Here is a 13,261-nt window from a genome sequence, read left to right on the forward strand (position 1 = left end):
AGGAAGACTAGAGATCTATGTTCAGAATGAGAAAAAAAGGTGGTGAAAGGGTATCACTGAAACCACAGCCAAAATCATACCACAGAACCGGTCCAGCAAAAACACAACCACAAGTCAGGGCTTCAAATACCAAAACCAAACAGACCAAACACAAAAACAAAAAAATGTCCACTGCATCTTGGTTGTGATACTCCACCTTATGGAATACCTACTTGACCATGTTTCTACATGCAGGAGTATAATTGGTCTCCTTATTTCTCTTTTAATCTTCCATCAGCTAGTACTGCAGTTCCCAAACTATGACCTGAAGTAATCTAGGGGACCCAACAAGATATTTAAAATTTTCAAGGACAGCATAGCAGCATCTGTCAGATACTACTACCCTTGAAGTGATTCACATTCTCATTAGATTGTGCTACACTCCTTTCAAAGACATTTCTTTCTTTGCAAAGCTGGGCTTTCCATGATGGCTGCAATAAAAAGCAAGGACCACATGAAAATCAATGGGTAACAGGAAATGAGAGTGCAGTGTCCAAACATTCCAAGGTTAGTGAAGTTGGACTGTACCCAGTAGGTACACCCATCCTGTTAGTAACTGTGTCTATTCAAGATGAAACTAAACACTTTTTCTTTAGGTACATATATATGCTTTATAAAGGGCTTCCCTGGTGGCTCAAATAAATGGTAAAGAATCCACTTGCAATTTGGGAGCCCTGCATTCAATCCCTGGGTTGGGAAGATCCCCTGGAGAAGGGAATGGCAACCCACTTCAGTATTGTTGCCTGGAGAATTCCATGGACAGAGGAGCTTGGCAGGCCCCAGTCCATGGGTCACAAAGAGTGACTGAGCGACTTTCGCTTTCATGCTTTATAAATGGCTACTTGGTTGTTAAAACATGAACACTTACTAAGGTGTTTAAAGCTAACAGTTTAACAAATGGAACTGTTAGGTATTTCTTTTGGCCCAGGTAGGTTGTGGGAAAAAATTATTGAGACACTAATGGTACCATGAACCAAAACAATTTAGGAAACTCTAAACTAGTGCAATGTTTATTGGTTAAAAAACTAAATGCTTTTGGGGACTTCCCTGATGGTACAGAGGTTAAGAATCTACCTTGCAATGCAGGGGATATGGGTTCAATCCCTGGTCAGGGAACTAAGCTCCCATGTGCCACACAGCTCACTAAAAAAAAAAATTTAAAAAAAGAATTAGTAGTCAAAAAACTCCAAGCAAACAAAAGTACAAGACTGGACAGCTTCACAGGGCAATTCTACCAAACATATAAAGAAGAACTAATGCCTATCCTTCTCAAACTATTCCAAAAAACTGAAAAGGAGGGAACACTCCCAAATTTATTCTTTGATGTCGTATTACCCTGATACCAAAACCAGACAAGGATATTACTTGAAAGAAAATCACAGGCCAACATCTCTGGGGAATATAAATATAAAAATAATCAGCAAACTATCAGCAAACTGAATTCAACAATACATAAAAATGATCACAGTCCTTGATCAAGTGGGATTTATTCTAGGGATGCAATATGGGCAAATCAATCAATGGAACTCACCATATTAACAAAAGGATAGATAAAAATCACATGATCATCTCAAAGTGAAAAGTAAGGGTGTTAGTCACTCAGTCATGTCCAACTCTTTGTGACCCCATGAACTGTAGCCCGCTAGGATCCTCTGTCCACGGAATTCTCCAGGCAAGAATACTGAAGTGGGTAGCTGTTCCCTTCTCCAGGGGATCTTCCTGACCCAGGGATCGAAACTGAGTTTCCTACACTGCAGGAAGATTCTTTACTCTCTGAATCATGATCATCTCAAAAGATTTAGAAAAGGCATTTGACAAAATTCAACATCCATTTATGACATAAACTCTCATCGAAAGTCCTATAGAGGGAATATATCTCAACATAATAAAGGCCATATATGAGAAACCTACAGTTAACAGCACACATGATGATGAAAAGTTGAAAGCTTTTCCTCTAAAATCAAGAGCAAGACAAGGATGCCCAATTTTGACACTTCCATTTAACATAGTATTGAAAGTCCTAGCCACAGCATCCGGCCAGAAAAAGAAATAAAAGCATCCAAATTGGAAAAGAAGAAGTAAAACTGTTTCTATTTGGAGATAAAAGTAAAGTGAAAGAGTGAGTCTCTCACTTGTGACCAACTCTTTGCAACCCCATAGATTGTAACCTGCCAGGTTCCTCTGTCCATGGAATTTTCCAGACAAGAATACTGAAGTGGGTTGCCGTTCCTTCTCCAGGGGATCCTCCCCACCCAGGGATCAAACTCAAGTCTCCTGCATTGCAGGCAGATTCCTTACTGTCTGAGCCACCAGGGACCTACAATTCATTTGTAGATGACCTGATACTATCTGTAGGAAACCCTAAAGTCTCCACCAAAAAAACTATTGGAACTAATAAGTGAAGTCAGTAAAGTTGCAGGATATAAGATTAATATACAGTTGATATTTATTATTTTAAGTTTAAATTTTGGAGTAAGTCATATGCAGTAATAGATAAGTAATACAGAGACTAAAAGAGATGATAATTAAATGCAAGGTGTGACCCTATATTGGATATTGAAGGCAAGGGAGGATGCTTTAAAGGACATTATTGAATCAGTTCAGTTCAGTTCAGTAGCTCAGTCATGTCCGACTCTTTGCAACCCCATGAACCGCAGCACATCAGGCCTCCCTGTCCATCACCAACTCCTGGAGTTCACCCAAACCCATGTCCATTGAGTCAGTGATGCCATCCAACCATCTCATCCTCTGTCGTCCCCTTCTCCTCCTGCCCTCAACCTTTCCCAGCATCAGGGTCTTTTCAAATGAGTCAGCTCTTCACATCAGGTGGCCAAAGTATTGGAGTTTCAGCTTAACATCAGTCCTACCAATGAACACTCAGGACTGATCTCCTTTAGGATAGACTGGTTGGATCTCCTTGTAGTCCAAGGTGCCGGGGTCCAGCCCCAGTGGATCCAGGGAATTCGAAGTGAGGACGGCGTCGGCGAGGATCAGGAAACAACTGCTTAATTAAACTTTAATTAAGGATATAAAGAGTAATAGAATAAGGATAGCTCAGTGAGGAAATTCAGTGGAGAAAAGAGGCTGAATAATTCAGCCAGAAGGCAAGAGAAAGAACGACATGGTGAGACCAAGTTTCAGTGAACAAGGCCCGCACTTTATTTTCCAAAGTAGTTTTTATACCTTAAGTTATGCATAGAGGATAATGGGGGAAGGGGTAGAGTCATGCAGTAAGCCAGGCTTTCTTCCTGCAGACTTATCATATGCAAAAGCTTAGGTGATTTGCATCATCTTCTGGCCTGGAGGCCTGTTAACATTTTAAGACCCTTTCTCCAGAAAACTTATTTTTCTCTAAAGGTGATTGGTCAGGAGCCACCCTCCAAAAGCATTAGATAAAGTTGCATTCCTACAGAGCAAAGGTGGGGTGGGCTATAACAAGAAAAAGAATTAACTCAAGGGTCCCAGGTTACAAACATTAAAGCTACTACTTACACCAATTATATTAATCAATACACTGCCAGGGACACAGCAGGTAAGCGATATGGAAACTTAGCAAACATTGGCCCAACAAGTGAAAATCCCTTCACCAATACAATTTCTAATCAATATTTTAACTGCTCAAAGGAATCTGCATTTAGACAGTTTAGAACATCTCATGCCTCTCACAGTTGGGAGGCTCTGAGCAATCACATGTGGCCGGAAAAACCTATTCAGGCAGGCTAGAAGACTTCCAAAGGAGTTTGTAGGTTGAAACACTGTCACACCCAGGAATTATTAACTGGAGCTGTAAGCTAACTCTTTTTTCAGAGAGAGGTAGTGGGGGACAGCCCCCTGTAAAGTCAGAGGTGTACGTGAAAGCACAAAGCAGAAAGTAGGCAGACTCTGGTTTTGGGGGTAGATGCTCGAGAATTTCCAGGGAGACTCCTGAGGCTTGATCCCGCCTTTGCGTATGCCAAGCCTCCTTCCTCAAGACTTTTGCCAGGGGCGGAGCTCGCTCCCTGCACCAAGGGACTCTCAAGAGTCTTCTCCAACACCACAGTTCAAAAGCATCAATTCTTCAGCACTCAGCTTTCTTTATAGTCCAACTCTCACATCCATACATGACTACTGGAAAACCCATAGCCTTGACTAGATAGACTTTTGTTGGCAAAGTAATATCTCTGCTTTTTAATATGCTGTCTAGGTTGGTCATAACTTACTTTCCAAGGAGTAAGGGTCTTTTAATTTCATGACTGCAGTCACCATCTGCAGTGATTTTGGAGCCCAAGAAAATAAAGTCAGCCACTGTTTCCACTGTTTCACCATCTATTTGCCATGAAGTGATGGGACCAGATGCCATGATCTTCGTTTTCTGAATGTTGAGCTTTATGCCAACTTTTTCACTCTCCTCTTTCACTTTCGTCAAGAGGCTCTTTAGTTCTTCTTCACTTTCTGCCATAAGGATGGTGTCATCTGCATATCTCAAGTTATTGATCTTTCTCCCAGCAATCTTGATTCCAGCTTGTGCTTCCTCCAGCCCAGTATTTCTCATAATGTACTCTGCATATAAGTTAAATAAGCAGGGTGACAATATACAGCCTTGATGTCCTCCTTTTCCTATTTGGAACATGTCTGTTGTTTCATGTCCAGTTCTAACTGTTGCCTCCTGATCTGCATACAGGTTTCTCATTATTGAATAATTGGCAGAATTTGAATATTGACAGTATATTAGGTCATAGTACTAAACTTCTTAACTGTGATCATTGGACTGTGGTTATGTGAGGAAATGTCCTCATTAAGAAATGAATATTGAAGTGTTTAGAAATAAATAAAAGGATATGATATCTATAACTAACTTTTATATAATTTAGGGAAAAATTAATAGTAACATATATTATAAATGTTTCTCAGTCATGTCCAACTCTTTGTGACCCCTCAAACTGCATGGCAGGCTTTCCTGTCCATCACCAACTCCTGGAGCTTGCTCAAACTTATGTCCATCGAGTTGATGATGCCATCCAACCATCTCATTCTCTGTTGTCTTCTTCTCCTCCTGCCTTCAATCTTTCCCAGCACCAGGGTCTTTTCCAATGAGTCAGCTCTTCACATAAAGTGGCCAAAGTATTGGAGTTTCAGCTTCAACATCATTCCTGCCAATGAACATTCAGGACTGATTTCCTGTAGGATTGACTGGTTTGATCTCCTTGCAGTCCAAGGGACTCTGAGTGATAAGGTAAATGTGGCAAATAGCAAATCTGGATAAAAGATATTCAAGAAATTTTTGTAATTTTCTTGCAACTCATCTGTAACTTTTCAAGTATTTTTTTAAAGGTTTTGTCCTAAAAATGGTGAAATGGAGCAATTGGTCATATGCAGTTTGGCCTAAAATGTATTGTTTTCAGTATTTTAACACATTATTGATCAGAGATGTATTAATGCCATAGGTATTAGCTCCTGCAAAAATCCCTGGTCAATAATGTGTTAAAATGTAATAAGGCTTTTATTTTCTTTGGTAAGAAATAGGAAGTGTTTTGATCATTTAATAATGATAACCTTTCCTACTTTGGGTGCTTTGAAAACCAAATATTAGCATAAATATTTTGTGTATTTTGCATTTTCAGGACGGAATTAGATGTGGCTAATTTAGATTAAAATACTACTTACAATTTTCTGTATTTAAGTCCTATACTTATTCTGAACTAGAATGATTTGGATCAAGTAAGGAGACTTGAAAACAAACTGAAGAGTTAATTACCAACTCTAAAGCTTACCTGGTGCAAAATGTCAAAATTTAACTTTGGTAACTTCCTGATACCAGTTAACACTTTATGATGATCTGATTTGCCACCATACTCTTCCTTTTTCCTATGATTGTCCAGGGATATTTCCTAGTTAGAAAATTTCATATTACTTCCATTTTTACATTTTAATTCTTCACATTTTAAAGTAAGCTTAATGGAAACAATGTAGTCATTGTCCCCCACACCAATCTCCATCCCTTATTTCCCCTGTGTCATTCCACTTTTTTACTTTTACCTTCTTTGACCCTGTTATCCTTTCCCATTGTATCCTTCTCGACTTTTTTTCTTTTAATTGAAAACTTTCTTCCTGGTTCTCCATACTAGCTTCACCTTAGTTTCAGCTTTCATCATCTCATGCTTAGATCACTGTAACCATCTCAAAACTGGTCTTCTACCTGCAGGCTCTCCCAACAAATCCACACATTACAGAAGTATTTATTTTCAGATATTCAAAATCTATGTACTTGTCTATATATCCATTTAAACTTTCCAGGATGATATTCAAGTTCCTCCAGGACTAGCACCAAATAACTCGTACTAGCACCTTAGTTAGCTCCCACAATTTCCCAGCACAAAATTTCCCCCCAGCCATCTAGGTTTGTGCTGTCATTTCCTTATCTCTAAGAGATCAAACCAGGTTTTTTTCCTCCTTAAATAACCTGAGAGAACTTTGTTTCTCTCTCCTTCCCAGTTATCCATCACTGACATATTTAGGACAAAGGTCAAGAGGTTTCCCTGGTGGCTCCGATGGTAAAGAATCCACCTGGAATGTGGGATACCTGAGTTCTATCCCTGGATTGGGAAGATCCCTTGAAAAAGGGTATGACAACCCACTCCAGTATTCTTGCCTGGAGAATCCCCATAGACAGAGGAGCCTGGCGGGCTACAGTCCATGGCGTTGCAAAGAGTCGGACATGACTGAGCACCTTTCACTCGAGGTTTACTTCTATTTAGGAGCAGACACTTAAGATGCCCTGGGCCACATCCCTTTGGCCCATTTGACATTTGTACCACTCTTGTGAATGCTTGCATGAATATTGCAATGCTCTGGCTTCAGTATTCTACTGTCTAAGCAGGGCTGTAGCCTGGAAGTACAGGAGAGTTAATAAATGATGAGGGATGGCAGTCAGTGGATAAATACCCCAGCCTCCCCATCCTTCACTGAACAATTCTGTTGTTGTTCAGTCGCTAAGTCATATTCACCTCTTTGTGACCCCATGGACTGCTGAGCCACATTCTATGCGGTTCTACAAATAATCCTCAGAGCAAATGAGTCTCATTTTGCCACAGTGGTTTCTATCTGGGTAGCACACCCTTTATGGGCTTTCTCTTTTCCTTGTCTTACTCTTCGCATTTCCCCACTCTGTTTCCTGGGATCAATAGCATCAGTTCTCAGGTAAATGCACTGGAACTAGCTATATCCAAGTCCTTACTTAGGCTCCACTTTTGCAGGACCCAAGACATTAAACAATATTCATTATTCTTCTATTCCTTTATTAATAAAATCCCATGTTTTAGCTGCACCCATGGCCATTTCATTATAGGTTACATTTTTCCACCATCTTTGCAACTAAATGAGTATATATGACTTGCTTACGAATGGGATATAAGTGAACTTATATGCCAAGCCTAGACATTAAAAGAAATACAGGTAAGCTTTTCTTTCTCCTTTTTCTGCTTCTGATGGCTGAGATGAAGATGTGATGGCAAGAGCTGCAACAGCCATGATGGACCCAGAGATAGAAGCCATCTTTTAAGGACAGACTGATCTGCCCATCCCACTCTGTGTATTACTTCACTGTGAGCTGATACAGGAGAGAAAAATAGACTTCTCTCTTTTCAAGTCATGGTATTATAGAGATCTCTGTTTTAAAGTGGCTTAGACGATATCCTTAGTTTGGACAAAGTCATACAGCTTTTAAGTAAGGGATTTCACAACTCAAGCTCTTAGCAAACCATTCATGTGTTGTGGCTATGTAATATCCCTCTTATGTGTCTACATGGTGGGTCAGTAAAAAGACTAAGTAATACTGCATTACCTATGACACGTTCCAGAAAAGATGATGTTCTTCCCTTTTTCCAGTGGAGGAGGGAAAGAGTGATTCTGAGTCCCTTCAAGAATACAAACAAACCCAGGTCTCTTACATCTACTGCCTCAGAGTTGCTCTGTAAGAAACAACAACCTCCTTTTCTCCTCTCTGCCATCCAGCTGGGCAGCCATAAAATAGCAACCATGTATCAGTGCATCTGCATCCATGCTGGCCAGGATGGTGTCCAGATCAGCATTGCTGGCTAGGAGCTTTGCTGGCTGGGAGCGCTACTGCCTTGAACATGGCACCCAGTCTGATGGCCAGATGCCAAGTGACAAGACCACTGGGGAAGGAGATGACTCCTTCATCATCTTCTTCACAGAGACAAGTGCTGGGAGGCATGTGCCTAGGGCAGTTTTGCAGACCTGGAACTCACAGTCGTGGATGAAGTTCGCACAGGCATGTACCGCCAGCTCTTCCACCTTGAGCAGCTCATCACAGACAAGGAAGATGTTGCCTGTAACTATGCCCAACATTTTTTCAGTACACCACTGGCAAGGTGACAGTTCAACCATAAAGAAAGCTGAGCGCCTAAGAATTGATGCTTTTGAACTGTGCTGTTGGAGAAGATTCTTGAGAGTCCCTTGGACTGCAAGCAGATCAAACCAGTCGATCCTAAAGGAAATCAGTCCTGAATATTCATTGCAAGGACTGCTGCTGAAGCTGAAACTCTAATACTTCGGCCACCTCATGCGAAGAACTGACTCATTGGAAAAGACCCTGATGCTGGGAATGATTGAAGGTAGGAGGAAAAGGGGATGACAGAGGACAAGATGTTTGAATGGCACCACCAACTCGATGGATATGAGTTTTAGCAAGCTCCAGGAGTTGGTGATGGACAGGGAAGCCTAATGTGCTGCAGTCCATGGAGTCGCAAAGAGTCGGACACGACTGGGCAACTGAACTGAACTGACTGGCAAGGGGATCACTAACCTCATCATGGACCAAATTCAGAAACTGACTGACCAGTCACAGGTCTTCAAGGCTTCTTGGTTCTCCACCACTTTGGTGGGAGAACTGGTTCTAGGTTCACCTCCTTGCTGATGGAATATCTGTTGATTATGGCAAGAAGTCCAAGCTGCAGTTCTCCATTTACTCAGTGACCCCAGGTTTCCATAGCTGTAGTTGAGCCCTACAACTCCATCATCACCATCCACACCCCCTAGAGCACTCTGATGATTGTGTTTTCATGGTAGACAATGAGGGCACTTATGACATCTGTCTTAGAAAGCTTGATATTGAGTAACCAACATATACTAACCTGAACAGATTGATAGGTCAAGTTTTGTCCTCTGTAACTGCTTCCCTAAGGTTTGATGGAACCCTGAATGTTTCGGGTTTTTTTGTTTTTATTTATTTTGGCCACGTTGCACTGCAAGATCTTAATTCCCTGATTAGGGAACAAACCCATGCCCCTTGCCGTGGAAGGACTGAGTCTTAACCACTGGACCACCAGGGAAGTCCTAGAACCCTGAATGTTGATCTGACAGAATTCCAGACCAAGCTGGTGACGTATCCCTGCATCCACTTCCCCTGGCCACATATGCCCCTGTCATTTCTGCTGAGAAAGCCCACCATGAAAGGCTTTCTGTAGCAGAGGTCACCAGTGCTTGCTTTGAGCCAGCTAACTAGATGGTGAAATGTGATCCTCACCATGGTAAATGCATGGCCTGCTGCCTGTTGTACCATGAAAGATGTCAGTACTGCCACTGTCACCATCAAGACCATCCAGTTTGTGGAATGGTGCCCCACTGGCTTCAGAGTTGACATTAGCTACCAGCCTCCCACTGTGACACCTGGCAGACACCTGGCCAAAGGACAGTGAGCTGTGTGCATGCCGAGCAACACCACAGCCATCGCTGAGGCCTGAGCTCGCCTGGACCACAGGTTTGACCTGATGCCTGCCAAGCGTGCCTCTGTTCACTGGTACATGGGCGAGGGCATGCAGGAGGGAGAGTTTCTGAGGCCTGTGTGGACACAGCTGCCCTTGAGAGGGGTTATGTGGAGACTGATGTGGATTCTGTTGAAGGAGAGGGAGAAGAAAAAGGAGAGAAATACTCAAGTTAAAAATGTCACACAGGTATTGCTTTTATAGGGGAGTTTATTCTATTTTAAACATGGAAAGCTGTGGTCCAATCAGTTAATTTGCATGTAAGCAGTGTATATCCTCATATACAATTATTGATCTATGCTTTAAAAAATGATACTTTTTAAACTTTACATAACTGTATTAGTTTTGCCAAATATCAAAATGAATCCACCACAGGTATACATGTGTTCCCCATCCTGAAACTAATACAATTATGTAGAGTTTAAAAATAAAATAAAATTTAAAAATAAAATAAAATAAAACAGAAAAACAAAAAAATAAAATAAAATAAAAAATGATACTTTGTTACAGACTCAAGCTATCCATTTTTTCTCTGATGGTTTGGATAAAGTCTTTCCTGTCTTAAATGAAAAATAATGCAAACAAAATGAAGAAGCTGTGAAGCTATACAGAAAACTTAAATCTACTGTCATTTTTACAATACCCAAGGCAAAATATTTCCTCATAACATGGGGTGAACTGTGACCCCCCCAAAGTTTATGTATTGAAGTCCTAACCTCCCACCAGTGTCTCAGAATGTGACTATATTTGGAAATAAAATATTTAAAGTAAAAATTTTTTTAAAGGCCTTTAAGGAGGGCCCTAACCCAATCTGACTAGTGTCTTTATAATAAGAGGAAATTTTAACACAGAGACATCAAGGAGGTTCACACAGAGAAAAGACCATGATAAGAGGCAGGGAGAGGGCAGTCATCTATCTGCAAGCCAAGGAAAAGGGCCTGAGAGGAAACCAAACCATCACCTTGGTCCAAGACAACTTGATCTTGACCTTGATTGTAATCTTGGACTTCCAAACTCCAGACTATGAGAAAGAAACATCTACTATTTAAGCCACCTAATCCCTGGATCAGGAAGATCCCCTGGAGATCCACTCCAATATCCTTGCCTGGGAAATCCCACAGACAGAGGAGCCTGGCAGGCTATAGCCAGTAGCACTGCAGAGTCGACATGACTGAGTAACTGAGCACTGACACTAACTGAGTCCCTGGTACTTTGTTATAGCAGCCCTAGCAAAGTCATACAATCATTTACCTTAAAAATAACAGAAGGACCGAGCATCTAATTCCCCTGGATTTAAATAAGTAAATGAATAGTGATGGTGTCATACTGCTAGGAAATATCAAGAACAGTTTTGTCTATAACAAGCCATTCATTAAATAAACGCATTTTAATTCAGCTTGACTAAGGGAGAAGAGCAGTGGCATGACCTAGCTTAGACATTTGTAACATTCAGAAAGGACACAAAGTCCTCTGTGAACCGTTCTAACTTCACTAAATGTAAAATGACATTGGTCTAGATTCATCTGAAATGATGAAGCAGCAGAATTCTGAACAACAAGCTGAGCAGCTGCATGAACTTCCAGAAGTGAAGAGTTTCATAAACAAACCATTAAAATTTTATCAAAAGCAGGCCACCAGATGTCAGAGGAAAATGAGGTCTTGCAACTTTAAAACATATATTCATGTTTGATTTTCAATGAACCAATTATTTCTATGCTTATAGGATGCTTCCTATCTTCTGATATGAAACACCTTAAATACAAAATGTCAAAAGCTGCACTTTTCTGGAAATTACCCTCTGGCATATATTCAGTTTTGGGTGTTGGTGCTGTCATCCTCAGAGTCACTCAAGCCAGAATTTCATTTTTGTGTCGACCTTCTCTTCCATGTCTTTTTATAAAAGAGCATCCTGAGATAACATTTTAAAACTGTCATACTTGCAACTATTTATCTCTGTGAATCAGAATTATCTTGCCACTTTACAACAAACAAAACTCAGACATAAAAAAATTGCAAGGCTGAGGCTAATATAAGACTATAAGACTCACTTCATACCTCTCCAGAAAGTCTTCCTGGACCACCAAGTTTCATTTTGAAGGACCTCTTTCATATGTCCCTTATTCGGGGTTTTTTTTTTTTTTTTTTTTTGAGGAAGAGGGGGGATGGCTTTTTGTTTGGGTTTTTATTTATCTCCAACAGGCAAATTTATTTTTAAAGAAAGAATGTGACAAAATAGTAATTTTTTTTAGAAAAAAAATATAGAAAAAGTGTTCATGAATCTCTTCTAAAATATCTTTTCTATTTTAATTTAAAAACTTTAAATTCCTAGCTCATCATGAAGTTCTTTCACTTTGGTGTTTAAAGTTCTCTTAAAAACTTAGGATATAAAGAAACAATGAAAAAGTGACCACCAAAAGTAGAACAAAGTTAAAGTTGTTAATGCAAATGAATTTAAGTATGTAATTTTTAACAACTTACCAGAGTAAGAAGGTTCAGAAAGAGAAAAACAAATATCACATATATGTGGATATATATGTGTGGATATAAATAACGAATATATGTGAAACCTAGAAAAATGGTACGGATGAACCTATTTGTAGGACACGAATAGATATGGAGACATAGAGAACGGACATATGGACACAGGTGGGGAAGGAGAGGGCGGGACAAATTGGGAGATTGGGATAGACATATATACACTGCTGCTGCTGCTACTGCTGCTGCTGCTAAATCGCTTCAGTCGTGTCTGACTCTGTGCGACCCCAGAGATGGCAGCCCATCAGGCTCCCCCGTCCCTGGGATTCTCCAGGCAAGAACACTGGAGTGGGTTGCTATTTCCTTCTCCAATGCATGAAAGTGAAAAGTGAGAGTGAAGTCGTTCAGTCGTGTCCGACCCTCAGCGACCCCATGGACTGCAGCCTACCAGACTCCTCCATCCACGGGATTTTCCAGGCAAGAGTACTGGAGTGGGGTGCCATTGCCTTCTCTGCATATATACACTACTATGTGTAAAACAGATAGCTAGTAAGAACCTGCTGTATAGCACGGGGAGCTCAGCTCAGTGCTCTGTGATGACCTAGGTAAGTCAGATAGGGTGGGGAAGTCCAAGAGGGACAGGAGAGATGTGTACGTATAGCTGATTCACTTCTCTGCACAGCAGAAACGAACAAAACATTGTAAATCAATTATACTCTAATTGAAAAAGAAAAAAAAAAAAACATATACACAGAATACTTAGAAAGTGTGGGAAGTTCAACAGTCCTTCAAGAGCACGTACAGGAAGATACCACACAAGAAACACATATTTCATCTCCTGCTGTGTCATCTTCCCAGAAGATCAAATGTCAGTAGCTAATTGTAAAACCCATGAAATGACACTGGACTAATCACACATGTTTTTAACTTTTATACTTATTTATCGACCTTGCTCACTAAACTCTGAGCTTCTGGAGTACAGACTG

At 40.6% G+C, this 13,261-nt stretch overlaps 1 pseudogene; it reads left to right on the forward strand.

The window, feature by feature from the left end:
- The first annotated feature begins 8,052 nt into the window (after window positions 1–8,052).
- LOC104997984 lies at window positions 8,053–9,976 on the forward strand (annotated as a pseudogene).
- The last annotated feature ends 3,285 nt before the right edge of the window (window positions 9,977–13,261 follow it).

This window comes from Bison bison, unplaced genomic scaffold (genome assembly GCF_000754665.1).
Source record: "Bison bison bison isolate TAMUID 2011002044 unplaced genomic scaffold, Bison_UMD1.0 scf7180017864318, whole genome shotgun sequence".
Taxonomy (NCBI): Eukaryota; Metazoa; Chordata; class Mammalia; order Artiodactyla; family Bovidae; genus Bison; species Bison bison.